At 41.1% G+C, this 26,722-nt stretch overlaps 1 protein-coding gene across 8 annotated transcripts in view; it reads right to left on the bottom strand.

Moving 5' to 3' along the window:
* Positions 1 to 26,722, bottom strand: part of NAV2 (neuron navigator 2) — a 223,246-nt gene that overhangs the window by 190,151 nt on the left and 6,373 nt on the right. The window lies entirely within an intron of this gene.

The following is a 26,722-nucleotide window of genomic DNA, read 5'->3' on the forward strand; positions in this document are numbered from 1 at the left end:
CATAGAAATGTAATTTTCTTTGTTTAAATAATCTGCCAGAGGCGCAGAGAAAACAAATTTAAAGCTATCTCAGCCAGCCACTGCCTTGATATTCTTTATATCTAATAGCTTTAATAAAAAAAAAAAAAAGAGCTGCTCACAAGAAGTCTCTCTAAGTTTTAACCAGAGTTTAAATCTTGGTATGGACCGTAATTCAAACAGACAGGCAGATACGTGGGTTTCCTGATCTCATTTATGCTGGAGGAATGAAGCAGCCACACACTTTCTGCTTACAGGGACTAGTGGGGTTTTTTTACTTTCCTCTGAAGGAAATAAAAAATGGGGGGAACTGCAAAACGAACTGCTGAGCAAACAAAACCCCCAAATGCTCCCAGCTACAAAATTATTCTAGCAAGACTAGAAAAGAGAAAACTGTTTCCCAGGAAAAAAGTGAAAGAGACAATAAATAAAGGAAGGTGAGGGGGAAACTAAACATGAGATCGACGTTTCTATCCTTGCTTTTAAGTGCGCTTAACTACAGAGATCAAGCAACACGCAAAACAACTTAAAGCAGTCCGAAAGATGAACTAATGAGTAACAGATCCGGCTGCAACTCTATTGCAAAACAGCATTCCAGCGGGAAAGCACACCGTTTCAGCACCAGCCCTTCCAGCCCACCTGGTTCATTGTTAATTAGATACTTCAGTACCTCACCCGGACACCAGCTCCTGCTTGCTAAGGAGAAAGAGGCAAGGGAAACCCCATCAGTTACCACCCGGCTGCCGCAGGTCCTGCTCCGCGACCCTTACCAGCTTCATGGTGCTGTTGTTCTGCTCCCAGCGCCACAGCATCACGCTCATGGTCCCCGCCGAGCACCTGCCGGCGGCGCTACGCGGCCATGGCCCCCCCGCCGCGGGCAGCAGGGCTGGCACCGCGCTGCAAGGCGGCGGCACCGCGCTACCAGGCGGCCGCTCCGCGCTACATGGCGGCCGCTCCGCGCTGCGGGCCCGGGCAGGCGGCGGGCGGGCTCCCCCCGCCCCGGCTCCCGGCGAAGGCTCGCCCTTAACCCTTCGGGGGGCGGGGGGCTCCGCTCGGCCGGCCCAGCGAGGAAAGGGGGGGGAGGGGGGGAATAGGGAACGAAGTACACAGGGAAGGTGGAAGGGATCGCTTTGCAAAAAGCAATCTTTGAAAACAGAAGTGAAGAAGAGTTCCCAGGGAGCACTCAGTGCTTTAGGAAGATGCTCCAAGGTACCCGGCACGGCTTAGAGCAAAGCGGTACATTGCAGGGGCTTCTCCCAGATTTGACAGCCTGATGCTGTAAAGAGTTCAGCTTCCAAAGATGGCTTGTGTTAGCACCACCGAGTGCACCCCCGGCTGCCCCCAGCCCCGGTGGCCCCCGCCCCGGCTTTCATTTATACTTAAAGTCTACTAGATGGGAAAGGACTAAACTTTTCCATAGTAAAATTCCCTTAAAACCAGACCAGAATATACAGCCTTAAAAATGATTCAACACGTGGAACATCACAGATGAACTTCAGGAACATAGACTTCACATTTCAAGACATCAGTAAGAGTCTTTAGAATATCCAGAATAGCTGTATTTAATGGCAATAAATACCAGTTTGCCACACGGTCTGTATTTAAGCTACAGCTATTAAACATATATGTAAATGCCAGACCATTCCACAGCTGCTCTCTCGCATCCTCCTGAAATTTCCCACAACAGCAGCACCTTGCTGTGCAGAGCAGTCCAGACCAGATACTCAGCTGTGGGAAGCGTCCTGCCTGGTCCTGCCCAAGGTCCTTTGAAATCACTAGTGGGAAAGGAGCCTCACACCACGCACTTGGCTGTTGCTCCTCACCCTTCTGCTCTGGCGAGGGCACTGTACCTGATCAAATGAGGGGCCATGGCGGCACAGGAGACCACAGCAGCTCCACGCACCCGGCAGCTTGCAGTGCAGGTGCATCCCCGTCCAGCGCTCTCCAAGCCTGGGTTTGGGTAGTCATTTCTTTGGTCCCTTTGACTTTGCCAGGCCACAAATGAGTGACAGGGAAGTATCAAAAAACCCAACCAACAACTGAAGCAATTCCCCAGGCCGCCCTCTTCCTACTCTCTCTCTGAATATAAATTGTGAGTCTTATACACAAAGTGCCAGCTGCAGGAGGGGAGGCAAGAAATGACCACTGGCATAACCTGTGATTAACAGACCAGGAGCCCACAGGCAGCCCGTCAGCTTGCCATCATTTTCTAAGTGTTAAACACTTAAATTTCCTTTAAAAAGATACAATCCTTAAACAAAAGCACCTTAAAAGGAAATACACTTTCTGCCACTGAGGCACTGGAGGTTTCAGCCTTAAAGTGGCTGCTTCTTAGCTACAGCGCTTGAGTCTCTTTTTCAGGATGCATTTTATGCCTGCAAAAGTTGAATCCACAATCCTGTGCTTGTAACATCCCTTCTAAAGGCCCACAGCTGGCTTCAGAGACCAAAAGGAGTAAATACAACATTATTTGTTCTCACAATACAGCCAAGACATTACAAAAAAAGAACAAAATCGTAACAAAACTGATTGCTTCCTTAGCTAAAAGTTCCCCTATTGCATGATTTTACTAGCTAGGTTGTTTCATGTACCCAATTCAGCATGTTGCTGAAGAAATACTACAATAAATTAGCAAATAAGCATTTGAAATTCTGCATGTACACACTTCAGTAAGAAAAAAATGCATGTACACACTTATTGAAGTCTTTCCCTATAGAGTTATACTTCTATGACTTGGATTTCGTTCCTTAAGTCTGTAACTTTTTTGTGTGTTTTGGGTTTTTTTTAAATATATGGTAAGAAAAAAGGAAGAGTTATCAAAACAAACAATAATATTTTTCTTTCACTGTAAAAAGAATTCCTCTACCAATTTTGGTAGCCTGAATAGATGCACATAGAGAGAGAACTGCAGTGCTGAAAGCAGTTAAAGACTTTATGCATACAGGTTACATTCGAACCATAAGAGTAAAATTTGAATCCCTTCCTGAGAATAAAGAACTCTTGTTCTTTCACTTCAGGCCAATGTGGACCAAAGCCTCTAACACAGCCAAATCTTCCCAGTCAGCCCTCTATACAAGCAAGTAGCCTGCTGAAAGGTCATTCCTACAACATTCAAAAGAGGAGAAGGTCATAGCCCATTTGAGGGCTTGAACATAAGATGTATGGTTTTCAGGAGGGTCACAGGCAGAAACAATAACCTGCTGACAGACCCATGAATGAAAGAATGAATGCATGCACTTGGAAGAAGCCTGGGTGTGACGCCAAAAGGATTTTGTAAGAGCATCTTACCAGCACCCCAGAGGAGCTGCCAGTGCCTGTAGTGCATGCTCCTTACCAAGCTTAAATTTGTCGCTTCCCCGCTGCTGACACAGTGGAAACATCACAAGGCCTTCCCACCAACGTGCTGGCATCTGCCGAAATACCATGACTCAAAGATTGTGCTCGGCTTCCAAAAAACACACCAACTTCAGACAAAAAAACAAGGGAGCTGAGACACAAGGAGCTTTACACTTGCAGGATTAGGGCCCACACAAAGGGCCAAGACAACCCACAGCACAAGTCAGGGTAGGCTCAGACATCTCCTAAGCCTCTTAAATGGTTGTTGATGATCTGCTCTGCCAGTTTGAGCAGCCAAATGCTTTCATTCAACCCTCAACCTGGTGCTGAAAATGGGGACTGCAAGAAGCAAAGGAGAGGTCCCAGAAAATGCCAGGTCCTTCTCTACCATTGCAGAGGAAAACACCACCTTCGGGACCCTCCTCATGCTGCTTCAGTGCCCAACAGGGTAGAGCCAAACCTGCCCCTCCAAGAGGTGCCCAGTTACAAACTGGCAGGCTAAAAGACCAGATACGGATGGAAGGGTGTAGGCTTCAGTTGCTCTTCAGCCCACCAGTCTCGTTCCTCTGAACACAGTCTGCCATCTGTTTTCACATTAACTGAAGTGCGGCTCACATTTGGAGTGTTTGCTCATTTTATCCCTTCAGGGCCAACAGAACGTGCTGAACACGGACAGAGAAGCTCACCCGTAATCAGCCTGAAATATTAATGAAGCAAAGCTCCTGAGGTTGAAGAGTAAGTTCTGTGCCTCCCAATCACTTTTACAATTAATTAATATCCTTAATTAAAATCTGTGTTGCTTTTATTTAATGGATTTTCCTAAGATAGCCTTGATTTGGGATGAAGATCACCCGAGTTCTGATAGCATTGCCAGGTGTAACTGGAAGTTATTTCTTCCATTAAAAAGTAAGAATTCGGAGCTGCCTTTCATCCTCCTATCTCTCTGTTAGGCTCCCTCGACAGGGTGAATGAAAGAGATAAGATTGGGATTGAAGTTGGTAAAATCCCTGCATGACCTCTTGCCCCCTGGCAGCATCGCGGCGGGAGTTCTTCCCTGATTGCTGTGCCCGGGCTTTGCTGACAGATCTCAGAGATGCCTTGCACATACAATGCCTGATTTCAAAAGAGAACAAGGATGGGATATTTGCTTTATTTGAATTCTTTAACCATAAAGTATTCGAACTCTCTAGCAAGCTTTTTTTATGAACTTTGACAATCCATACATGATGACATGGAGACAGCGTTAAGTTGAACCTTCAAAGGAGGACATTATTTACAGCTCTAATGGGCATCTAAACATCCCTATTAAAGTGCTAAACAATACACTTGTTATTCACTAGCGAGTCTTCAATGACAGAGAAACACGTGTGTCCCTGGCATACCCCGCTCTCTAATGAGACATCATTCCAGTTCTCAACACTTTCCAAATAAAACTGTTGGAAAAACAGGAGGAAACAGGTGTTGGAGACATTATGAATGAACTCAGTGCCTACAGTCATTGTCTGTGCCACATTTACTATGAAGAAAGCTTGGGGAAATCCGTTCACTAATAATCCATTGTTTGCCTCTGAAAAATATGTATGCTAACAGCCTGCTCCGCAATTATTAAACAAAGTCACACTCTTGTACTTACCCATTACTTTTGCTTTTTAATCACATAACAGTTTGTCTTGGCTATTATTTGGAAAAGGGAGCATATTATTAGAAAATTTGATTCTGCTCTTCAATGCATTTTAGTCAAAAATACTGGAATTTTCAATTCACTGAAAGCTGGTTTTTTATTTATTTTTACCAAATGCCAATAACCACTTAGGTTTTCCTTTCATGCTTTACAAAATAGAAACATCTACAAAATTAAAATACTGGTTCAAAAACTTGAAGTTGTCAATAACAATATTTTGCGATGTATGATGTGGGAGAGAAGGAGAGACTAGCTCACAGAACCATAACAGATGCTAAACAATAATTTTCATTCAAGACAAGTTCTCAAAATGGTGTTGAATAGCAGCCTCTGAAGTAAACATTATATTGAGTAGTGTTAGGGCACCCAACAAAGGAGCTACCCAAATGGTTAATCGTGGTTGTTTCAGCAGTTGTTGGGAGGTTCTGGAGGACACAGAGACAGCTTTTGCTGGGTACCAGTGTTCAAAGAGTGAGAATGCGATGGTCTTGATAGTCCCAGGCCTATCAGCCTCCCACCAGTCCCAGACAGAAGTACACAGCGAGGGATAGCAACTCAATTAATCAACAGCTGAGCAGATAGTATCATTACTGGCAAATGAGCATCCCTCTCTGGAAAATGTGTCTTGCTAAATGGGTATTTTCTGCTGAGTTTGCAGATGCTTACGACAGCGATAACGCAGATGCAATTCCATGAAGAGGCTCTTGCCTTCATGTCTTCTGACGCATCAAAAAACAGAATAACAGCAAATCAACCTGACATACATCAGTTGGACTGAAAATGAGCTAACTGGTTTAAAAATACATTATAAATGAGAAACTATCATTAAGAAAATACATAGCTTGACTGTGGTTCACAGGGATCATTTTCAGCCCTGCTTCTCTGAGAAAGCCCTAGAAGGGGGCATGAACAGTTACAAAATTTGCAGATGGCACATCATCAGTAACAGGAGAAGTGTGACAAAAAGAGAGTAAGATCAAAGTGAAAGAAGTTCATATATGCTGACTGGAACCATGAAAGCGTGTTTCAATACAGCAGGTATAATCAATGAGAAACTAAGAAAGTCACAGAGAAAAGGACTCTCCATGAATTCAGTGCATCTGAAAGACTTGGGGTTCTGGAAGGAGCATCATTGCCACGATGCGCCACCGCAAGGCCCGGGTTTGTGGCATGAGGCAGTTCTTGTACATAAGAACAGGTGGTTATCAAATAAGGATAGGCTTTGTCACCTGCTGGTTTTAATGCTGGTTTGCATGCAACAGTTCAACAGGTTTATTAACCTTTGGAGAGGCTTCAGAGAAGAGCCACAAGAACGAGTTATGGACTGGAATTCACAAAGCTCTATTTGATTTGTCAGAGAAGAGTAAGGGCAAATACATGATCATAACGTACTAATTAAAAAGTAATTCAGGAAGAGTCATGTGGACTGTTTCATGGAGGAAGTCAGTGAATTATCACATTTATGGTTATCTTTATCATTAAAGGCTATTTCTACATTCCCCATGGAAGTGTATGAGCTACAAATCTGTTCCTGTCAACCTTTACACATAGTTGTAGCTCACCGGTTTCAGAAATACTCAAGGAGGTTGTCCTGTTTTCAGCTGGGATAGAGTTAGTTTTCTTCTCAGTAGCTGGTACAATGCTGTGTTTGGGATTTGGTATGAGAATAACGTTGATAACACATCGATGTTTTTACCCGTTGCTAAGTAATGTTTATATTAAGTCAAGGACTTTTTAGCTTCTCAGGCCCTGCAAGTTAAAAGGGCTGGGGGGGGACGACAAGAAACTGGGAGGGGACACAGCCAGGACAGCTGACCTGAACTGGCCAAAGGGATATTCCATAGCATATGATATCATGCTCAGCATGTAAAGCTGGGGGAAGAAGGAAAGGGGGGCTGCTTGGAGTGAAGACTTTTGTCTTCTCATGTCACTGTTATGTGTGACAGAGCCCTGCTGTCCTGGGGATGGCTGAGCACCTGCCTGCCCCTGGGAAGGGGTGAAGGAATTCCTTGCTTGGCTTTGCTTGCATGTGCAGCTTTTGCTTTACTTCTTAAACTGATTTTATCTCAACCCGTGAGTTTTCTCACTTCTACCCTTCCGATTCTCTCCACCATCCCACTGGGAGGGAAGTATGTGAGCGGCTGCGTGGGGCTTGGTTGCTGTCCAGGGTTAAAGCATGACAGAGGTCTAAGCAAAAATGGCATTACAACAGTAAGTCTTACCGGCCAAAGAAACCACTGACCCCACGATCAGGTAAGACTGAGATCGCTTCCGAGAGAGAACATACAAACGCAGTAACCTACCTTGCAGCCCAATCTGATATGAGAATATGTCTCGGTGTAAATTTTAAGCCTCTTGAGGAATAGGAGGCTTATGAAGAAAGCACTGCTACAACCGTAACTCCTGCAGAGAAGGGTAGCCAGGCAAAAGGACACATTCCTATGTAATCATTTAACAAACCCCGGAACAAATCAGAACCACCCCTATCCCCAACATTTATAAACAGAAAATATTAAAAAAAAATTAAAATTCAGGCATCACCGATTTAGTTAGCTTTTGATGTCTGCTTGATAATTCTACTATTAGGGCCAGATCACTAGGTGTTTTAATGCACTTTGGCCTCACTGCCTCCCACGTGTTCACCAACACAAGTTAAAGCAGTATAAACACTGCTAGAACTGATACTATCATCTGGCTTTTGCCAGCAACCCATGTAACATCCAGCAGCCTTTAAGGATTAAAAGAACATAAAAGTAGTGGAAAGTTTCTTATGCTCCACCCCACGTTCCAGCCTGATTGTACTCAACAGCTCACCAGTGCACCAAGAAATAGGTGAGGGTTGTGGGTTTTGGGTGGTTGTGGCTTTTTTGGTTGGTTGGTTGGGTTTTTTTGGGTTTTGGGTTTTTTTTTTTTTTAATTATTAGTTTCTTGATTCAATACACAATGTGATAGAAAAAGCTGATAAATAAAATTAAAAAAAAAAACAACCCAAACAGTACACTGAACAACTGGTTAAGCAATGCTGACAGTATTAACCAGACTGCCCAGTGATGGAGAGCAGTAAATTCCCACCGCAATCTGAGGGAGCCAAGTGCCACAATCACAGCAAACAAACCAGTTGCTGAAAGGAGCCTCTTCCAACCATCCTCACCTAACAGCCCCGACTCTCCACATCTCCCTCTCTTCTGCTCACTACCCAAGAGCACAAGCGAAGACATGCTTCACAACAGCATCTGTCTACTTGTAGACATTTCCAGACAGAATATTTTGTTCACAAGACACACTCTCTGTCTGCAATATCACCCATGCAATTAAATCTCAGTAAGCATCCAGCAGGGCCCAGGCCCTGAGCTGGGCGGACAAATAAGCAATTCATTTTTACCCACTGTGGTCAAGTATGAGAGCAAAGGAGAAAAACTCTTAGTCAAGCACTACTATCACCAAACACATTCTGCTGTTCTACAAATGTTAACAAATCCCCAAGGCCACTCACTATTTATTCATCTTTTACAGGTTATTTAACCAAGGCAGGTATTTGTTTCCTCACTACAGCCAAAGGAAAAAAAAAAGTGAGAAACGAAAGAAGGTAGCTTTCTTGCTAGCTTTTGCCGTAACACAACGCTGCTAGAGAAGCACAACAACTGAAAAACAAAATCATTAGATTATGATGACCTCATTATTATGATATATATATATATAATCACATAATTATGACCTCATAACAGTCCAAAGAGGACAATAATCCAGGGGTCAGCTTTGCCAAGGAAACCTTCTAAAGATCCTACTCCAAATATCCCTTAGGGCTTACGACTTTCCGAATGCAATCCCAGCTCACGCTCCCAGCACTGTGACCTGATATGCCTTGCACCTGGTTTCCCAACATGTACAAGCACAGAATAGTTAACAAGTTTAAGAGACTTGGGGAAGTTTCAATAGTTGAAGGAATAGTATGCTGAGGAACGGTACAGATGGGCAGCTTCTGCCAAAGATATTGTTCTACAGGTGACAGAATGCACCAAAGACGTTTACATCTCATAATTTCCATGTCTTTTCATAAGCCATATGCACCATACATCCATACTACTGGCCAAAATAAAGAGGCCAAGGAGCTGTCCTCCTCCTTTGGCAACTCGCTGTGGTCACCTCCAAAGGCCAGAGACCTGGCTAATAAAAGGATGGGTCATTTACACAGGATTCAAAAACTTCAAATGCTTTGTGCAGCCACTAAGAGAGATACAGAACTAAAACTCATAAGTGAAACTGTATTTGTAAAAAATGATGGAAAGACATAACTGTCACCTACCCAAATAAAAGCAGGGGGAAATCCGTGTACTACTGAAGCACAACATTGTTTAAGCTTTTTGACTTTTCACAAGTGCAATGAACCCTCTGCTTTCCTTCAGATCAGTGAGGGCGGAGGAAAAGAATAAGAAAATATTCTTAAATATACTGCTAATATTTGTGAAGAGAACCTTGTCCAGGCGCACAGACTGAGCTACCATCTGCTTTAGGCACAGTCACATCCGTAATAGATGATTCTACATACAATCAAGAGCTATATATACCATGAAGTGCTACAGTGCACAGAAAGTCATTTAGTGACTAAGCACTTCCGTCAACCAGCTTTTTTTTCCCAGGAGGTAACACTCAGTATAACTTGCACGAAAGCAACCCCTTTTAAAGTCTAAAAACTAATGGTAAACTTTCCTGTAGAAAAAACCTTAATAATAATGTCAAACAAAAATAGATTTACTTACTATGTTCTCAATTCAGGTTACTTTGATAGAAAAATGAAAATACAGCCAGGAAAGAGTTAGCTACTCTGTTTCTGCTGGGTTTCTACCAAGTGCCCTTAACATCAACAATAATTTAAAATTAACTATGCGATCCTTCTTAAGCAGATGCACAACAGTATGAAAAAGTGTTTAAATTACAGTCTCTGGATGAAGCTGCTCGGTACTTAACAACAGATCCCTCACAAAAACTTCTGAAACCTTTCCCATGAAAGAACGTAAACTAAGATTTCATTAAAAAATAGCTGATACTCCTAGCCTTGATTAGTACCTGGAACACTTGATAATAACTGGCATCCACCAGTTCCTCTTGCCAAAATCTTTCCCTTTATACTTTTCATTAACTTAAAGGATGCAGTTGTTAACCCAAGAGCACAAAATTCTGTGAACTAAATGGCCTATATTGTAGATTTGAGCCAAAATGCATATTCTGAATTATGTATGCATACACATATAGAAATACACACTTTCATATATATATCTATAGCCACTTGTACTAACTAAAAGGCTACATTTAGAGTTGAATCCCTACAGTAGTTTGCCCATAAGTGTTGTAAGCAATTTACTATTGACGGAAGTGCCATAATCACAGACTTGCCAACTAATTTGATTTCAAAGCAGCATTCCTGGTGTCCACAGAAGCTTCTGGGTGGGACTGTACTACTCTTGCTTCCATCACTGCCTTCTGAACTTGCATCTTCAACACTAAACAAGTAAGTACAATGCCAGCCTGGTTCCATCCTCCTTGACGATGGCACAGAACAACGTTAATGAATAAATAGGGCCATCCCATTAATTTTTGGTTGTTTATTAGATTATCTTTGAAAACTTTCAATACTGTCCTGCTTTCCTCACTGTGCATCTCTGAGTTGGGGGCTGCCATCAGCATGGGCAGCCTTGGACAGTTCCCCTTGCCTCCCCTGCTCAACCAAGAGGCGGGGCACAGCTGCTGCCACCCCCACAAAACTGCCCTCTGTTTGTCCCCTTCCCCAGCCTCTAAGGTAAAGGTGACGTGTCTTCAGGGATGCATCATGTCCATCTCAGTCATTAGCCATAATCAGTCCCCTGAAGACCACAGCTTGGAGATATAACCATAGGTTACGAAAATCAATCTGTATTTTCATGAAAAAATACTGCTTACTCTGCAAGAGTGCTGGTCAAGGACCAACACTGCCAAGGACAGCGGTTGGGACAGATCTCATCTCTTACCCAAAATGTCAAGTCACACGATGAGGGAAAGCTCTTGGTGCAGGCTTGTAACTAGAAAAAGGCACATTCCCAGCTGCTGCACAGTAACGTTTGTTTTTCAGTGCCTACATATCATAAACTGGACACATGGAAACAGAGGAAAAACCCTGGTCCTGTGCTGGGGATGCTTAAATTGGCAACAAGGATTCTATGGCCCTCCTCTCTCTCCTAAATAAATTCGCGCTTCCTTCAGTAGCTCAATCAAATGGATTTTAAAAAGTTAAGATTTCTGTACCACCAGTGAACTGTTTACCCTGAGCTTTATAGTGACAAACAGAGAAACCCTTGGGTTTTTTGATACTGGGAATACTGTTGTGAAATAGAAATTACTAGATATGATCATTCATAGCAGGAATGATTTCTTCATCCTCTGCATACCCAGACTCTTCAGAGGTGAATGCACAGATTCTTTGTCTTCACACAGAGAAATACTAGTTGTGCATGTCATGGTGGTATGGCAGGCTGCAGTCAGAAGAGCACTAATTTGACACTACAAAACAAAGACACAAGGAATTAAATAATTAGAGCCTTAATGACAGAGCACAATGCATGTCTCCTTTGATAATCTCTTGAACTCTGAAGGTAAAAGCAGAGTTGAAACCTGCATACAAGATATGCAGTAACTGAAAGGTTCAAAGTGTAGTTAAACACATTATAGTTCCATAGTATTTCAACATCTTAAAAGATTACTCTGCTAAAGCAAAAACTTCTTTCTCTGTTGTCTGGGCTGCTTGTTGTCTCACTTCCAGCTGTTATTTTCTCACCTCCTCTGCCAGCCTCCCCTTGACTCACTGCATTTCTGGGTAGCTGCAGTTTTCCTCACGGTACTACTGCTCATGCAAAGGAACAGTTTGATAACAGCAGAAGAAACAAAGAATTAAGTACTTACCACATGTTTTTCCCTATTCTGCAAATTAACTTTTTTGAGATTTTTTCTCTATACATGATAGATTAAGTCCAATGACTGGGAAACAAATTTTGCTTAACAATTTCCACATTTTTTTCAAGAGCATTTGGAATTCACCCTTGCCACTTGCTTTCAGCCTCTGTCTCAATTTTCATCCTGCTGTATCATCAGTCTTGTCAGTTAAGAAAACATCGAGATAACTACAAACTCAGAAGCATTTGAAGCAGACTACAAATCAGCTAAAGGCACGACTTAGCTGCTCTGTCTCTGTAGGCTGGAGGGACCAGTATTAAGGACAGAAGAGGAAATAATAATGACAAAGAAAGAAATGAAGATGATATTTATCACCAAGGAGTGCTCTAGGATATATGAAACAGAAATGCAAATTGTAATTCATGATCACGGATACATACATCCAAATCTCAACATAGCCCTACTCCTTTATAAGAGTGAGATTTCCCTGAAGGATAAACAAATGATAAGCTGCCTAGGTAGGGATCTTGAAAACACATTTTATCAAAGCAAATCTTTTCTAGTCACTGAAGTTGATGCTGAATTAATGCACTTGGTCTTCTAAAGGGATTATCACTTGCTTGAAAACAAACACAAAAATTCTACAGTAAAATCATCTTGGGTTATGTTTTGGTGGATTATTAAAATAGCACAGAGGTATGCATATAGATTTTAATTTTATTTTCCCACATATTTTCATTATCAAGGATTACTCCCACAGGTTACTGACATTATCATACAGAAAAAAACAAAGAGTTATTTTTTATTTATATATTTATGTATATATGCCCCATGGTAAGCAACCAGCAGCATTTTGCTGAGTTTATTTTATATTGCACTAGTGAACAGACCACGTCCTGACCCCATGAATGTCAAAAGAGGTTTTAATACTGCTTTCAGTCTACTTCAAATCATTCTAAAAGGAGTTGGTCTATATTTACATGATGTTGGCAAAGAAAGTGCTAATTGTTTTAATTCACTCCCCACATAGGCTGAATATCTGGACTATGATTTGCAGCCTAGCCTGATTTGAGCAAAGTGGCAAGAATTTACTAAAAAAATCTTATTAATCAATACCAATTTAAGATGCCTTTCCATGAGCATAACATCAGCATTTTGTTTAGGATTCACTCAAACAGTTAATAGTTATATATCATCTTAGAATACAAGGCAATTTTTTTAGTCCCTAATTGCACCATTTCATATCACTTGGGTGTCTAATTAGCTATATAACTTAGTACTAAAATTATTACTGGCCAGTTTTGAATGTACCTTAATATGATGATCAAAAAAATTAATATCCAATTAAGATACATTGGATCTGACTCTTCTATGCCTTGAAGTTTGACGATATAACTTAACATTTCACCTTCATATTCAACTTGTGTAGCTATCCATGGCATAAGCTGCAAGGCAGAACAGAATCAGACTTGGTTTATTACATTACATTAAACGTTCTTATTTCTATTAAACATTCTTTCATTGATGTCAGGCCACGCTGCAAGGAGGAGATTTTAGTACTACTTTTAAGCTATTTAACAGATTTTAAACCAGGGTCAAACTATACTTTCAATATCCTAGAATGTGCTAGTTGCAACCACAATGTTACTTTTTTAAAGTTAGTTTACAAGTTAAAGAAATAATAAACCTTCGGCTCATTCCCTGGTAAGCCTTGTATGCTACAGCAGTATTTACTATGAGAGGAAGCAAGAAACAGATCTCAAACATGTCTATCCAAAATACACCGCATTATGCCAGTGAAAAACTGCCAAAACAAGGGTGGTGCCCGCAGATTTGAACACCAAGTTGGACTTAATACCTGTAGCAACCTCTGCCTCAGTTACGAGGATGCTTTGCTGACTCAGTGGGTTTTTTCCAAAATTTTTCAGCCAGCCAAGCCTTGGTTTCCATACAACTTCAATCCTTCACCTTCCCAAAAGACTAAGCAGAGATATGTACAAACTCTCCGCAGAAATCACGAGATGAGCTCCTGTTCTCCACTCTTCAAGCCTGCTTTTACTGTCAGGCACTCCTGAATGGACTGTAACAAGGATGAAATTATACATAAGGAACCCACTAAGCAGAATACAAATCATGGCATGAAATTGGTTCCTGCAAAGACAAAAATCTAACGCCTAATCGGCAATGTTTTTTGTATTTCCAACAGGAGGTGGCTTTCTATGATTGATTAACTGATTTTCAATAAGCTAGCTGCCTGTTCCGGTATATTGAAAATAAATTAAAAAAAGCTTTAGCTCCCGAATTGAAGGGAACGTGTAGCTTTTTGAAGGAGTGTCAGTATCATCTTTGTGCTTCAATTTTTTTCTGTTGACATCACACAGTAGAACTTTGAGAGGCCTCAACACAATTGTCTAAATGAAAATAACCGCAATGAAATCTGCCCAACTAACAGAAACAGCGCTGCTGAAATAATCTGCCCAAGTCTGACATTATAAAAATGGGGTTTACATTGATTTTAGCAGTGCTACTCATCACATACTCCATGTTACTGATAAAAATGTATCTTCATAAAGTGCTCAGACATATTCCTCGTCTCCACTACACTTCTTATAGTACATATATTGACAAGCGATGGTATGGAATCAGGCCACTAATGAGGTATAAACCAGACTCATTATTTGTTTTGTTTACTTTTTAAACTCCCTTAGTCCTCCATAATGTCCAAGTCAGCATTTACATTTTGTACCTCTCTCTTTGAAAATGTCATCTATGGAAATACACCAAAGCATCTATTTCACCCAGTCCTGTGAGGTACGTCCTGAATTGAATTGTGAGTTGGATGGATTTACATTTTTCCCTGAAGTAGAGACTTTGTAGCATAGCACATGACAGATACAACAGAGGGGAAGAGACATTTAGGTCAGACCCCTACCACAGCTCAGATCAAATCTCCATATGCAACAAAGATGACCTTAGCTCCTAAGTGCTTCCTGAAAGATTCATAGCAAATAACCTATGCCAGTACTTCATTGGAAAATGTTACGAAGCTCTGAAATACTCCAGCAGATGTTTTGCAGAGACAGAGAATCTACAGATAAAGCTAGTGTGGCTTTGTCACTGAACAGGGACCTCCTCTTTTCTTAGCAACTACAACTTAATCTGTATTCTCCTACTAAAAGGATTGCAATAAAGCTCTATATAATGAAAGAACAATTAAGTCACTTACGTTAAGTGCAAAAAGTCACAATTTGATAATGATCCACTAATTTCAGCAAAATAAGACACTAATCACCCACAGAAATCAAATTTGCACTGGTAATGCGGTGAACTGGGCCATGCTGAAGCAATTCGGAGATGTTCATTAACTCTGCTTCCATATGCTACCAACTCACAGCGTGTTTCTGGCTGAGATGCTCTGAGGCTGGGAGGAGATTTCGTTACCTCTTGTCTGATTTCTGTCATGTCACTCTGTACCAGGAAAGGCAGATTCTGGATTCACAAATCAAGCTTATTTTATGGGTTTCCAGCCAGACAAGTACTCCTGTCCGGCAATCAAAAAGAAATCAGGTGCTTGCTGAAGCTAACCACCAGTATTGAACCTGCTACAATTAAATTTAAGTAACAGTTAAGAGAAATTAAAATGCTAACCACTGGCCTATCGCTGCCTTAGCTGTGCCAGAGCGACAACAGCTATACGTGCCATACATTACCCAACCCACACAGCAAAGGGCTGCCCACACAAACCGCCTCTCACACAGCAACTAACTCCCCCAAAACTTGCTGCTATTCAGAACCTGATGATGCTCAAGGACAAGTTGAATTATTTTTATCTTTTTCGACAACACTGTCTATACCCCAAATAAATGTTGGTCATAAAATACAATAGGGTTTTTTTTTCCTCGTTGAAAGAATTATCTAGGAAAACAGCGCATCTATAATAATAATGATTGATACCCAACAGCTACTTAATCCCATGAAACTCACCTGGAGCCTCCGAAGGAAAATGCGGTCCCGTGTGCTTCGCTCACACCACCAGGTGGCAGTAGCAGCCCAGCTAACCGGCCCAGCAGCCGCCAGCTGCGGGAGCTGCTTCCTGCCCTTCCTCCTGCCACTCAGCACTACCCCGAGCTTTTTGTAATTCGTCAGCACTTCAATTCGGTGTCAGACTAACCATGTATAATAATAAGAACAACCACAGCTATTCCTATTTAATGAGAGAGTCCAAAGATTAGGTCAAATCTAAACAGCTCCCGAGAATCCATGAACAATCGCTTCCAACCTTGCAAATCCTGCTCTTGCTGTGCAGAAGGCATAGCTGCCTCATGCAGGCTGTCTGCTGGGTTCACTCCTGCAAACCACCTCCCCTTCTGTGCATTTTGGTTCAGACAGGTGACAGTGTGGCCCTGAATCTCCCAGTACCTGTAGGCTACTCGATAATTTTCTGCTACCACAGGACACCATTACTGTTTTATATCTTCATGGAACTTGCTTATGAAACAATGCTACATGCCCTCATGTAATTGCACACAACACACTTCTACCAAATGCTGCATCTATGCTCAAAACCAGAGGACATCTGGGAAAGCAGAAAAAGAAGGCATTTTTGATGACCTGAGATCAATAGATGTATTCCAGGACTGTACTTAGAAAGCTAGATCAGAAAGGATGCTTATATTCCTCAGCTTTCAGTGGGTTTTCCATGTAAGTCAGTTAGGACCCAATAATCTTGTTTTACCAATTATTTTGTTTAAGTTTGGTCAAGAAGCAGACATGGCTTGGTGTACTGAAATTAATTCCCATTGCAAACACAAATATAGTTGCAAGCATCACACCGGATTATGATGCTGTAAATCCAAAAGCAGTCTGGCCTCACCAGTATCCCATTTGGAATTACAATAAGGTAGGCAACAATCATAGTCATTGATCTCCACCTGCTTTTCAGACCTACTTACAGGATGATCCTGAGCACTGAGTGACTTAAGACTGCCAGTAACTTCCACCTCCACGAAGATCAACAGGGCACTCTTTCCCTAGCAGCCATGCTTCTGGCTTGCATGGATTAACTCACTGAGCAAATCAAAAAACATTTTATATGACCCTAAAGCAGACCTTTAATAATTTGCACTGTAGCTACTACTCTCTGCTAAGATTCTTCTGTTAAATGAGCTGGATCTGCACCCATATCTCTTTCCACATCAGCTACTTTAGAGACAGCATAAACACCCAGGTCTCAGGAGTTATCAGTCCTTCCTGACCTGAACTAGAGAAACCATTTTAGAAAAACACGCCACCTGATTATTTCAAACGACCTATCTCACAGACAACCTCTCTCCTGTGTGTTGCTTCATCTACGAGATATTAACCAATTCAGATGCACATGATAAACCACAAAACCCTGCCAGTTCCACACAACACAATGACCTAGAAAAGAGCTCGGACCTCACCCCCCCTTCCGAAGGAATGCCTACCTGAAGCCTCCCACTTCTTCCAGCACAAGCCCCCCTTCCCCCCCCCCCCCCCCCCTCCACCTTCCTGCTGTGGAGATACACTGGGAAGCAGAAGGGAGGCAGCCCACTTCCATGTGCAGCTCCTTAAGGCTGATTAACAACAGCAGCCAGTCCCACCCAGCTTAATCAGGAAGAGCTGTTAGCTGGCTGGGAGGGAAAGAGAAGAAGCCAGCTGCAAAATGTTAAGGCTGGTCCACTAACCAAGGGAGTGGTTGAAGCATTAACACTTTATCAAAAGTCTTATCCCAAGACTGCGGAAAAAAAATGTAACTGAAGACAACAGAAGGTGGTGGAAAGAAAAGGAGGAAAGGGAATTTTATTTTCTTGCTTTCCACCCGTCACTGTGGACTTCCAGAACTGAGCACGTTCATTCTTAGGATGTAAAGGATTTATCTTGTGGTAGGTAAAACCAGTTGCCATCTTCTTGTCAGAAGAACAGCTGTTTAAATGCAAGTTACACACCAGGACTTCTTGTCTCAACTTGCTTTGGTCTTTAAAACCACTTCCAGTACTGTCTGCAATTTTATTCATAAAGCTAAATTATGACTTTAACTGCAAGATACGTTCTGGCTCCATCAGAATTTAAAATAAGAAATCAGAACATGAAATTACCCACTGACTCCAGCTGTAATATACTTGTTATTTCACACTTTCACCTGCACTCATTGCCAATTCAGTTCAAACATGACAACTTGAAAATTGGTTTTAATCACAACTAATACGTGGAGGTGTCCCCCCACTCCCTTTTTTTGTTCCTTATATCTCATCAGCACCAAAACCAGTGATGTGTAGAGTGGTGGAAGGAGAGTCAATTACCTCCTGAAGGTACTCCAAAGCACCACACATCTGAGCAACAGGCGGCAAGCTCTGCAAAACAAAACCAGATACCAAGAAACCCAAAACACACTTTGATCTCAACTATTCTTCTGGGCATTCAGCCCCAGGCCTAACACTGCAGCTATTCACAGCATCCACTAATACTTCTACACCATTCCTCAGAAGGAGGACTAACATTTTCCTTTCAGTTTCTAACCAGCCGGCCCTCCCCATAAAAAGACCATGTAAGTAGGGGTTTGCTCTGTGTTCAAAACGGTAAAATTTGCAAAGCTAAACACTAAGTCAACCTGCTGCACACAGCAATACAGTAGCTCTAGTTCTCTAGAAAAGAAGCTATCTTTAAACTGCAGTAGCAATGTGAACTGCATAAATTAGCATAATTGCAGCCTTCACAGAGAGTTCTCCGTTGACTGTGTTACATGGTACGAATTAATACTCTGCAGATTCCTTGCTTCTACTAACACGGTCAATCATGCAATTCATGGGGCTTAAAATCCTCTTTTTCAGCGCTCCAAAAACCTCAACGGCCATTTTTACACTTCTTTTTTCCTTTTCAGAGCAGAACTATTGAAGGCTTGGAGTTTCATTACACATCTCCTAAGGTCTTCATGTGTAACTGGTGGTTATGAGGCTTCGTAATGGCAGGACATCCTACTATTTTCTCCGCTGGTGATTTTCTCCTTGTGGGCAGATGGCATCAAAGTGGAGTGCAGATGGTAACCCACAGCCCACAACTCCTCATTATAATTTGAAATAGTGTATGTGCAGCTTTTCAGTTCTTCTCTTTAAATCCTCTTCAGCATTAGAAGATAAATTGCTTTTTTCAGAAGGCACAGTCAAAAGCAATGATACCTGTCTATAGCCGAGAACCTTCCTCTAACAGAGGCAATGATGTGCCTTCTATCTTCACAAGTTTTAATAAAATCTATAAATAGTTAGTGGAAAGGATTTTATATCAAGTATCTCTTACTTGAATTCAAGTATTACTTTAAGAAAAAAATAAGGAAAAAGGAGATCATATTGAGGCATGAAGGCTTAGGAGTCACACAGTCAGCTATTTAAGGTCATTTCATGGCTCCAGGTATCACTTTACCTGAGCTGCTTGGAATTATAATGGATTTATCTCTGCAGAACACCTGTGAGACAAGACAGTTGCTGCAGACCAACTGCAGCAGGAAGTGAAGTGACTCATCTGAAGCTGCATTGATGGCCAGTGGGTCTTGACGGCTCACACACTCACCACTCCATCCTCCCTCCCCTCTGACGACTGAAACCCTTCCTGACAGGGAGGCACAGCTCAAAAGGAAGGTGCCAGAAAAGCTAGTCTTACCATTTTTTCAAGCTTTTTCACAGCATGTCCAGTCTGGTGGAACTGGCTTTCCTAACCTTCTGACCAGTTGGAAAAGTCCTAAAAACATCGAGCTAAAAATACATGTGGTGGAAAATAGCAAGGAATGAAATAATAAGCATTAGAGATCAAGCCTCGATCCCTGAAAAGTTTGTATTAACCAACGGAAAAGGATTAAAAGAAATAAACTTATCCCTTAGTTATAAAAAGAAAACAAACAATACTTAAAACACTCAAGTGACATGGCTGATGAGGATTTACTAGCTTGCAGTCAGCTCTCACACAGCATAAATTAAAAGCTGGCGAATTTGCTCCCGTTCCAGGAGCCTAGAGTCAGACTTGATAAACACAAATAGCATCAATTGTTGGAAGTTTTGACCTAGTGCCTGACAACCAGTTCCTAAACCACACTACCTCAGCTGTAACGGAACCTTCTGAACTGCCTCACAAAATGGTTTCTGTCTATTTAAAGGATGGATACATGTTGCTTAATATATTTACTGCCTTTAAGAGTAATCATCAGCAAGCCTCTTCCTCAAATGGATAAAATTATTTGCATATTATACATCAAAAACATTCCGATATTGAACCCAGTTATGGTATACATACACTACAATGTAAATGATTTGCCCATACAATACAGGGCTACAATCTACCACAGCATGCAGGAATGCTAATGATCTTACACATGGACAACACAGGATGAAATAATGAAGTGTTTTATCACTGAGGGCAATTCATCTTGTCTACATTCATGGAAGATGATTATAGGACATCATCTTCTTAGTGGCTTTCCTTTCACAACAAAAATGACAGTAATCAGTTTTCATTAGGGAAGAACTGTCCTTTCTGTTGTACCAATGTGACTTTCATGTCCTATACACCAAATACAACACTGAAGTCAATTGACTAACTACATAGTATGTTCTAACACAAAGGTTTATGAAGGATAATAGAAATGCTTAAACTTCATACGCAATATTTAAGGATTTACGCATGTCAGAAGAACTTAACAGATACGTTTTCTCTATAGCTTAATGACTTGTGCTTGAAACTAGTAAGGGTCTTCAGATCTGACCATTTGAAACTGCTGTTCCTTAAGCTCAAGTCATGACTTGAGAGAATAAAACATTTCCAGAGGAAGAGAAAGCTCCACCATAACCGCCTTAAGGAAGAAAAGTCCATCCTCACCGCACAATACACTACGGTTAGTTCAAAGGCAGAGCTCTTTGGCACGCGAGGCCCATTGCCCGTGGAAAGACAAGAGAATTTTGGCAGAAGATGAAATACTGTGCCTGCATTTCTGATGCAGTAATGACTCTGTGTGACTCTATCACATGTCTGCTCCTCTGCGAGAAGCTGAATCTGCCTGTGACAAGGTCAATTTTGAGAAGGGTTAGTATTAAAAGATTATGGTCCCTCCATCCTCTCACTGAGGCTATGCTAATTATTTCAGGGGAGCAAAGGAATTATTTGATCCTCCAACTCTCCCTTCCCTCACAAGGTGACTCCATCTGCCAGCACAGCACCCAGAGGAACGGCATGGCACATCCTAATTCCGTAATTGTGGCATTAGCCATTTTCAACCTTGAAATTTAACCCTAAGAAATTGAGTATGCAGTAATCCACGTAATCCAGGCCTCTACACCTGTCCCTCGTCCAACTAATCTCGCCATCCTTCATCATGTCACATCTTAATTCAGAGTCCTATCTGCTAAGGTCAGCGTAAGTGGATGCTCAGGAAATCGCAACAAGTACTTGTCACACAGTAACACCAATTATTTCCTTTGTGAACTCTGCGAGACACAGAAATATCAACAGAGAGCAAAGCCCTTCCCTGGCGACGCATAAATGATCTCTACAAATGTTCCAGGAAGCAGTGAAGAGACAGAATAAATAAATAAATAAACGCAGCACAGTCCTGGATAATGCGATCTGCTGGTATTAAGTTTTCTCCTGAAGGAGTTAAGTATATACCAGCTGCTCTACATTAAACCGAGCTGGCATTTTAAATCATGCAAATTAGCTGAGCTACCATCCGTTTCAGCCCAGCATTTAACACTATTGCTATAAACGATGCAAAGTACTGGCCAAACCAAGCCCTGCCATTTCAGCTGCTGTCAGAGAAGAAAGAAGGAGGGAGGGTAATGGCACCGAGTGATGCTGCAGCTATTCACAAGATGGTTTACAAGAGACTCCTTCTACCACAGGTATTGTTTGCATGACTGAAACATGCACATGTGCATGGGAAGCCTGAGGCTTTTAATTGTTGAAAATCCATTTATATAAACTGTGAAGAAGCGCAGCAAAATTTTCTAAAATTAAATTATTTGCCAGTGGAACACTTACATTTCAAATCTCTCTTTGCTTAATGCTGTATAATAAACGCTGAGTGAATGTGACGGGCCATCAGCTCAGAAATGCTGACACTGCAGCGTACGGGGAGCCGAGGGTGGCATCAGTCCCCACCATAATGTCTCACACCAACAGGCATTTCTTACACTATGAAGATAATAGATAAAAATATGCGTTTGTTCAATGCAAACCCCTTTTCTGCTAAATCTCAGAGAGCTCAGGAGGCAATAGAGGACTAAACCTTATCTAGTTCAGGTTGTTGTAGCCAAGAGATTAAGTTTCAGCACAAATCTGAAACTGCAATAGGAGAGTAAAGGATCTGCTATTAAGTAGTCTAGGAGCTTTAAAGACTGTTTTTTTGATTTCAGGTTCTCTCATATGCTTTTTTTGCTCCCCCTCTCTTCTTTTTTTCTCCTTTTTCAAGTGCCTACTGCAGAGAGTAACCTTGCTCAACAAGGGGCAGCTGGAACTGATTCTCAAGTTAAAAATAAGGTACAGCTGCCTTGCTATCCAACCTGCCAAACCAAACCGCTGGTGGTATGACATCCCACTGCCCAATACTGTGTGTGCACCAGAAATCACTCGATGCGGTCCAGGTGAAAGGCCAAAAGGCTCTCTTTCAGGCAACCAAAATTAAAATCTTCATTGCTGCAGTGAGGGAAGTTTGGATCCGACTGCTTGGAAACAGGATCCTAGGCAACGGCTGCTCTTCCCTCTTGAAAAGCAGAAAGTGGTTTTGTTTTGTCAATTAAAGCAAATTCATTAGAATTCCCCTGGTGAGGTTGTGTAGGGATAAATGGGATGCCGCTGCCTCCCCTTTCCAGCTCCATGCTAAAGGATAGCACCTTTTTGCCAGCTTTCCTTGGCAGTACTTGTTTGGTATGTTACCCTGGAGGATCAGACCCCTGTGTGCTCCAGAGCCCATCCCGGAGGAGTAAAATGCAGCAATGCTGAAAATACTGCTTCCCAAAATAATCCATCCCAGTTAAGCCACGAAGTCTGGAATACATATGGCTGTCCTGAGAAGCAGACTGACCCATGGTTTTTGAGCAAGAAAAAGAAACACGTTTCTAAGCTATTGCTTCAAATAGCTAATACACATTTGATCTTGAAACACACATGACATTTTTAAAATTAGTTTTGAAGACTTAAATATCCATAAGATTCTTTGAAATGAAGAATAGTTTATAACTGAATCAAATTTGTCTTACCAGACCAATCCATTAATTATGGTGTCTACCAGCTATCATCAAAGTTGCGTACTGATCTTTGTGGATGCAAATGTGTCCTCTACAACTGCTCCAAGTATTTAACCTCTGACACACACATACACATTCCGGTCTCAGATTAGATTTCTCTAAGGAAATACAACTTTTCATCATGCTACATTAGCTTAAGGAGGATTTCTGACTCCAAAAGACATGACACAAATCTTTTTATCGGCTTGATTTTACAATACTATGCCTGATAGTTCCGCATCTGCCAGAAGAAACAGACTTGCTAGACCCCTTGTACAAGTTGATTAGAAATTACTTCCTGGTAATTAGTGTCATAATCTGAGAAAGAGCCAAAATAGATATGACGTGGAAAGACAGCTGTTACAGTCTTTTAGAAATACTTATACAAAAGCAGTATTTAGCTTATTGGTACTAAAGTTACCTGTAGTTTCTAACAGTGGACATGGCTAACGAAAAAGGAATCCACTTCTAGATATTTGTTTCAAGATATACAAGTGTAATGAAGTCTCAGTATCCATGCTCACCATAAAATGTCACACAAGCTAGACCAGCAACACAAAATCCTACTGGGGTATTAATTTTGTTCTACCAATGGGCAAGTATATGGAATTAATAGATGGTAAAAATACCATATAAAAATAATTTCTGGTCAGCACTTGTAGTAGAATATAGGTGATCTTATCAGGGAAGATTCATCTCATCACATGAAACAAAAAGGTATTACTAAAACAGTCTTCACCACTGAGAACATTATTGTCCAAATGACAGATCTACCCTCAAATGGGTTACAAGGAGGCAGAGATGCCAGGAAAAATTACAGATCCTCACATGTTGTGGCAACCACACTCAAAATCCCCTTAGTTTGAAGAAAAGCCTCTAAAGAACTCCATGACAGTCACATAATACATAAAATTACAATTCCAGCCTGTCGTACACCTCTTCCACTTCTTCCAAGAACAAAGCATGGGTTGTCCTCAGATAGCCATCCTAGAAAATTTTCTTCCTATACAAGTCTAAAAAATGTAGTTGCCTATTAGCAAAAAGGCCTTGTCAGCTTCTACAGCGTTACTACGGAGACAAGGAAGTACATGGACATGATTGAGGAAGTCAGTTGAGTGCTTCTGTTTGGAGAAAGTATAGCAGATCAACAAGATCTCAGCACCAACAACAGCTAATTCTGCCTGTCAAAGGTTGGTTTAGGTTTTGGGGGGATTTTGTTTGGCTGTTTATTTATTTATTTGTTTGTTTATTTAATGAGAAAGCCTGGATGTGTATAACTAAGTAACATTGTTGTCAGGCAGGCGAGACCAACATCTGTGGGTTTCTCCAAGAAGGCTTTACAGCCCAGTCCTCTATGCCCCTGGGACCATCACATCTAAGAACCCATCCTTCTCCCACCCAAGGCATGGAGGGAACAGCACATCAAGTACCTCAGCCTCCACTCCTATAAGCTTCTGGAGCTCGAAGGAACAACTAACAGTATTTACAAGTCTTATGAAGAGGCAGACTTCCACTTTAAAAGGAAACGCTGATGAATCCATAAACTTACTGCCCAAGAGTTCATGTTTCACAGACTCCGGACCATGTTTTCTCGTCAGGCATAGCACTAGTGCTACCAACCCAGCTCCTGCTAATCCCTAGCTCCTTGGTCTCTGCAGTCCATAGGTGTTCCTTCTTGAATGTATAAAATAAAATCTCAACAACTACTATTGGAAAGCAGCACATGGACTCTCTTTACAGCTACTAGTTCCTCCACTAAAGCCTTGCTACTGTCTGATACCTACAGGCAATTCTGAAATCTACACCACAAACACGAACTCACTACTACACACTTTTGTATTATACCACAGTGGTCATTACATAAAAGACAAGACAAAAGAAATGGACCAATATTAGTGACAGAACAGGTAAAATATGAAGATTTAGGGACTCTTTCCAACTATGACAGAGATAATATGGCAACTTCTAACCATAGCTGTAGAGAAAGAACCCACATAAGCTGAGACTGCAAAGAGGATGTAAGAAAACTTTCAAGACAAGGGACAGACACAGGGTAAAATTTAAGAGGCCATGGGAGTAAACAAGACATTGTCAAAATATGATGGTATTATGGTCCAAAACTGAACACACGCAGGGGAAAAAGTCCTGGTAAAAGTGTATTTTGAAATCCAGAAGTTAGATATTTTTTCCTTTCATGTATTGTTTTCCCACACATTGCTTCCAATTCTAAAATAATCCAAAAGTAAATTGAAAAATAATCCAAGGATAACACACCTAAAAATACTTTCAAGAGGAAAAAAAAGGTGGAATCAGAGTAAAACTTCAGATCTCAGCCTGTTTTAAAATAAGTGACCTGTTTTCTCAATTATTTGTTTTGATAAATGGTTTATTTGTTTTAAGTTTTAGCCGTTATTTCCATGCCTATGCTTTGCAAAACTGAAGAAACTGAGAATGTTTCCACAAACTATTTCAGAAAAAAACAATTTCCAGATAAAATTAGAGGCATACAAGTAAGTGCCAAGTGTTTGACTGAATTCCAGTTCTTGGTGAATGGAAAACCAGCAGCTTCCTGTTACAAAATGTACCAACAGTTCATGTCTAATAATACACATAAAATCTGACCATTTATATACTTCAAATATAGATGTTTCTAAAAATAATATTCAAGAAGGGTATTTTTAGCCAGGTGAACTTCTCAGAAGAATGAAATTCTAGTGTTTGCTGCAAGGAAAAAATAAATTAATGGGTTAAATTTTAAGAGCATCTCTTGATTTATACCAGAATAGAAATAGAAGGTTTTGCCCCAAAGCTTAAATAAGCAGTAAGCAAAAGGGAAAAAAAAAAATGCAAGGACAGAACACACATCCTTCCATTAAAGGCCCAGCTATCGCTTCATTCAAAACTGTATCTTCTTAAGCAGCACTTACAATCTTTATTCTGTGTTTCAAGTTTGGGAAGATTAGACAAAATAATTAGTGACTGAAATCCCTCCTTAATTTCTTCCACCTTGGTAGGAAAAAGGGAGTTGTAGGCTAAAAGCATTACAATACAAATTAAAGAAATTTAAATCTAGTGGTGAGATAATCTAGAAACTGATATTACAGAGCGGACAACGTTTCTCAAAGGAAATAAAAAATAGTCAAAACCAGCTCTCAATTTCCAAAACTAAGAACTGAATCCAATCCACCCTTCCTATCTCAATAAAATAAAGGCTTTCTTTTCTGATTCCCTCTGGAGAGAAAAAAAAAGAGCACAGGTGGTTTTGGTCTGGTAATTTTCTTTCTTTTTGGCACTTCTCAGATGCTTGAAACTTTGGAAAGGTTCACGTTTTGTTTACCAGACCCCTCTATCCAATTTGATTTTTTTTTAAGTAAAACTCAGGCTTAGTGCTAGGAATTTTAAAGAGCAGTATGTATTGTTCTCCTCTACTAATATCCATGACGCTCTCTGCATCTCCAGGAGACTCCTTTAGGATAGGTTT

Source organism: Falco naumanni, chromosome 10 (genome assembly GCF_017639655.2).
Source record: "Falco naumanni isolate bFalNau1 chromosome 10, bFalNau1.pat, whole genome shotgun sequence".
Classification (NCBI taxonomy): domain Eukaryota; kingdom Metazoa; phylum Chordata; class Aves; order Falconiformes; family Falconidae; genus Falco; species Falco naumanni.